The following is a 6,008-nucleotide window of genomic DNA, read 5'->3' on the forward strand; positions in this document are numbered from 1 at the left end:
TTTGATTACCCTATATCGTGATACATCGCTATATCGCGATGCAAAACTGACGATGCATCACGATATATAATTTCTAATTTCGCCCAGTCCTAGTTGTAGCATTGATAAAAATAGCTCCAAATCGAAATTTCGAAGCGTCTTTAACATTTCTTTTCCTTTGGAAATTTATTTATATAATGGCTGCAACAAGTTTGGACTATCGCGATTTCTCTCTTGTTTGCAAAGCTTTCCAACTAAAAGAAAATGGCCCAAATGGAATGATTTGCCTTTGCGGGCTGGACAAAGAGGATATTATTTTTTCAAAAGATGAAGAAAGCGATATTGATTCTGTTAATAGTTGGGGATTACGAGTGTCTCCTATGATTAACGATTTTATCCTATTAGAAACTATAATGGTACCAACATGTGATGATGATATTTCATCAATTGAAAAGTTGAGAAAGATTTTTCGTGATATGTCACCTTACAAGAGATTGGTGTGGTGCGGCCGCCTTCTGATTGAATTCCACGAAGAAAACCAAGGCAGTCGGTATTTATCGTCTGCTCTGAAGTTTTATGTGAAAGCGATTGAATACATGAGAAGCGTTCCCGTTTGCCAGATCTTTCCTGATGATACGAAAATTAAAGAACTTGTAAAGCTTTCATCTAAATTTCGCGTTCACCAGAGTGCATTTATCGAACTTCTCAGATTGTTTAGCACACATGGATTTTTTTATTTGTTGTCTTCTCCGACTATCGATTATGTTTTATTGTTAGAAGATATATTTAGAGCAACAAACGAACTTAAAATAGATATATTGGTATTATGGAAAAAAGTAGACAACAGATCTTACCTTTTATTTAATGATTTTGTTCATAAAAACATTGAAGCTTTTATTCCATTAATCAAATTTGGAAAGACAGAGTGTATATCAATAGAGAGTGGTGAATATTTGACGTCATCATTCATCCGGTATGTATAATTATTTTTCTATTTAATTTATTTTCTGTTTGCTAAACTATTATTCTTCATCTCAAATTCTTGAGAGTATGAAATTGTGAAAGATTCCAGAAAATTTTTTTAGCACCATTTATTATTTCTTTTATATCAAGCGCAAAACCCTACAAATTGCCCCAAAATGTGGAAAGCTGCTAAATTTACAGTTATCTACGTAATCACTGAATATCGGCATATTTTTTTTAAGGAAAAAAAATATTATAGAAAAATATTATATTAAGGAAAAAAATGAAACGTATTTCTTACGTTTCATTTGTTTTGAAGGTTATCCTCATAACTTCTATCAATTATTACTATTCATGTGAAATAAATTTTACTATTAATTGCACTGGAATTAAATAATCTTCCAATTTGACTGACTTATAAAATCCATTCGCTCGCAGGCTGTGGAGGAAATTAAAAAAAATATTAAAAAATAAATAATCACAAATAATAATAATAATAGATTTACAAATAAATTTAATTGGTGATAAACAGCAAAACAAAATTGATTGATTAACAAATCGACAGTCTTAAACAGAGGCGCAAATGTTTATTGAAAGCAGTAGGCCACAAGTCTCCATGAAAGTGTTTCGTAGAACCCTGGTGTTCTGTAGAAAGTTCACAGGGGTGAGGCACTTTTTTTAAAAACTAGAAATGATTTTTGAAACCTGTAATAGGTTTGCATTCAACCAATAATTAGTTTTATTTATTAATTTGGTTGTTATTATTATGAAAACATTTAAACAATTTTCGTATAAAAAAAGAAATAGCAAATTTTAAAATGTATCATTAGATTTTTTTCCATTATACTAAAAAGATTTGCATTTTTATCAGCATTTCCCAGCGAGCTTTAAAGTTCAAAATGAAGTTACCAAATTTAAGAATTACTAGTTATTTTTCTCTGATGAATTTCAAGTTTTATAATATTAAAAAAACGGACAAACAATTTTTAAGAGAATTTTATTAAAAAATAGATACTCACAAATAATAATAACAGTAGATTTGCTAATAAATAAATTTAATTGAAAATAAATAAAAAAAATTAAATTTGATTAACAATTTTAACTAGAAATAATTTTTCAAACCTGTAATAGGTTTGCATTCAACTAATAATTAATTAAGTCCATGTTCCACAAAGGGAGGTTTAATCATTTAGGGCTGAAAAAAAATAGAAGTCGCTGCTTTGGAGAATTAAAACTTTAGTAAGCTTTACAAAAAAAAAGAAATTTAAAAAAAACCGAGCACCTTTAGAAACTATTGGTCGGATTTTTACTCTCTAAAATGCATTGATAATTATAAGTTTTTAGAAATATGTATAACAGTTTTTATAATACGTATTATAATTTTAACCGTGGCGGAATATACTTTTTTGGACGATAGAGAACGCTGTTTTTTCTAGAAACTTACTTTTTTCCCCAACATATTCGGATTTATCCTCCCAATGTAGGAGGTAAACAAAGTTCTGAAAAGTTGGTTTTATCGTTTAACCCATGGGTCGCCAAACTTTTTTGATCATCGAGCCCTATATAATTTTTCGAAATCTCCATCGAACCCCATAAAAGTAATTTTCTGTTAATTAAGATAAAACTCTATTAGATACTGTGTATGTTCATTTATTTTATGATTTAAACATTTATTAAAGTAATAGTACATTGTGTAACAACAGTTTTATGAAAAATATATTAATGTTGAAATTTAAATACCTTAATATTTATTAAATAATAAGCTATTATAAATAAGTAGAAATAATAAGTAAAGTAACTACAGACTTATTGCTTCTTAACCAATGAGATGAGTGTGCCCGGTGTTTTTTTGCAAGGTTCGCTATATTGGGTTCAAAATTGGTCAATTTTAATTTTAAATCCCCTCGTAACTCCACATTTAATTTCTTTCTGTACTGAGTCAAGATTGAATTTACGTGACTGAAACCGGCTTCAACCATATAGGAACTTGAAAAAGCTAGCATAAAAAGGCTGAGCTATTTCATAAAGTTCTACATATTTTTGCATTATATTTATATTTGTTCAAAATTTACTTATTGTTAAATTTTTAAAAAGCGTCTTTGCTTCAAGATCCGATAATAATTCAGCAAACTCCTCTTGCAGGTTGATGTCCACGTTTTTGATGATGCGTTNAAAAATATATTAATGTTGAAATTTAAATACCTTAATATTTATTAAATAATAAGTAATTATAAATAAGTAGAAATAATAAGTAAAGTAACTACAGATTTATTGCTTCTTAACCAATGAGATGAGTGTGCCTGGTGTTTTTTTGCAAGGTTCGCTATATTGGGTTCAAAATTGGTCAATTTTAATTTTAAATCCCCTCGTAACTCCACATTTAATTTATTTCTGTACGTAGTCAAGATTGAATTTACGTGACTGAAACCGGCTTCAACCAAGTAGGAACTTGGAAAAGCTAACATAAAAAGGTTGAGCTATTTCATAAAGTTTTACATATTTTTGCATTATATTTATATTTGTTCAAAATTTACTTATTGTTAAATTTTTAAAAAGCGTCTTTGCTTCAAGATCAGATAATAATTCAGCAAACTCACCTTGCAGGTTGATGTCCACGTTTTTGATGATGCGTTTATTAATTTATGTTCTGTAAAGAAACTGATATTAAGTCAATAATAAAAAAAAAATTCAAAAATTTTACATACTCAATTAGATACGTGTGATTTACGTATTAAGAACTGTTTTTTCTTTGACCCCCAATCGACCCTTCCGATTCGGATCGTCCCCCTGGCTCAGATCGACCCCCACCTTTGTTAATTAGACCCCTGGGGGTCTATATAGGCCATTTTGCCGACCTCTGGTTTAACCGATATAATAACCAAAGATTTGATTTACCACATTTTTGTTTCTTTTGTATTCTTACTGACTTCAGGGATGTCATCCTACTCAATCTATAGTTTGTCTAAAATAAGAACTTCCCCAGACATTCGTCTGGACCTGAGGCGGTGACTATGGTAACGAGGTATGACTATTTCAAGTAGGGGTGCGGGTCACTGTTTTGAAGTGGTTTCGGCTCGGGAAGGCGAAAGAAAGTGAATTTCTTTCTTTGGTCTAATATGTTAAGATGGTTTGGTCTAATATGTTGTTAGTTCTAGAGTGAAGCTGCCCTCCCCAAAAATGGGCAGTTCTTGTTCCCATAGCACCAGACGGTCTCAGACTTTGATGCGGGAGGAATTCTTAGCTTAAGACAAACTATATCACCCTCCCTAAGTATAGGAAGACCACCTTAATTGACAAGAGTGGATTTATCTCTTATCTCTGAACTGTTTTCCTGTCATTTTTCGATTGATTCATTTCAATAAATGTCTAATCAATTTTATATGTTTAATTTGAGGCTTCAGGTATGTAAAAAATTCTGTTTAATAAAAATGAAAAAAAAAATTTTTTTGTAAAGTAGATTTACCGCAAAATTGAAAAATCTTGAGAAATTCACGGATTTTCGAAGAAAAGAGGACAATTCCGAAGAAATTTGCGCTGCGGCAGACCTGCAGCCTTAAAATCATAGCTTTCAAAATTATTTAAAATTGATGCTTGAATATAATTGGTAAATGTCAAGCGATTGTAGTGCCAATAAAATTGTAATTAAAATCAACTGCAGTTGTACTACTAATATAAAATATACTAATATATACTAATGTAATATAATACTAAAATAAATAAAACGTGGAAATGAATTTTTTTGTTGTTGAAATTTTCATTAATTAGAGTAAAAATTTTCTTAAAATTTGCGAAAATTGCGTCACTTGTGGAAAAAAGACCAAAGAGTCTTCTTTTAGCATATCAGGATAATTTTAAATTTTTTGCTACATTTTTTATTTTGCTTTTTGAAGAAAAAAAATTGAATATGAGGGGATTTACAATTCTTAACATAAACATTGCTTATACCAATCCTCCAACTTTGCCAAGAAAAGGAAGCAAATAATAAAATCCCTTACCGTTAAATGCCTACACAATATTTGAACGTCCCCCCCCCCATTCTTTTTGTCATTGCGATTTTAAATTTTGACCACGTTCTGACATAAACAAAGTAACAGTCACAAAACTAAAAAAAATTACTAGATAATAATTATAATAACGAGTTATAATTTTGAGAATTGAGAATTCGGAACCTAAAGCGGTAACGGTTTAAACTAGATAACTTATAAAATAAGACGTAGCCTTAATATTTTTATTGTTTTATTTTTCTTTAAAAAAAAAATGGGAAGAAATTTCAAATCCAACAGACCAATGAATCCCCGTGTATTAGACGATAACTGGTGAACGCTAAATTCTGTTGGAGTCATTAAATCCTCCAAGTTAACAAAACAAATCAATTCCTCTGGGGGTACTGGTCCAGTAGACTTCTGGATTGGGTTCAAAATTGCAAGGTTACGGAATTGAACATTGGTAGACGTAAACTCAGGTGGGAGTTCTAGAAATATATAAAGTATTTATCTAGAACTTATGCTAATAAACTGTTTTATGTGAAAATGTCGATTTTTGACAACAGTGGCTTGTCATTATATTGCACCAACCCTTATACACTGAAGAGCCAAAAAAACTGGTATACCTACCTAATATCGTGTAGTGTACCCGCGAGTACGCAGAAGCGCCGCAACACGACGTGGCATGGATTCGATCAATGTGTGAAGTAGTGCTGGAGATAATTGACACCATGAATCCTGCAGGGCTTTCCTTAAACCAGTGGGAGTAAAAAGGGGTGGGGATATCTTCTGAACATCACGTTGGAAGGCATCCCAAATATGTTCAATAAAGTTCATGTCTGGGGATTTTGGTGGCCAGCGGAAGTGTCTAAATTCAGAAGAGTGCCGCTGGCCACCAAAATCCCCAGACATGAACATTATTGAATATATTTGGGATGCCTTGCAGCGTGATGTTCAGAAGATATCCCCACCCCCTCTTACTCCCTCTTATGGACAGCCCTGCAGGATTCATGGTGTCAATTATCTCCAGCACTACTTCACACATTGATCGAATCCATGCCACGTCGTGTTGCGGCGCTTCTG

Source organism: Parasteatoda tepidariorum, chromosome 8, assembly GCF_043381705.1.
Source record: "Parasteatoda tepidariorum isolate YZ-2023 chromosome 8, CAS_Ptep_4.0, whole genome shotgun sequence".
Classification (NCBI taxonomy): Eukaryota; Metazoa; Arthropoda; class Arachnida; order Araneae; family Theridiidae; genus Parasteatoda; species Parasteatoda tepidariorum.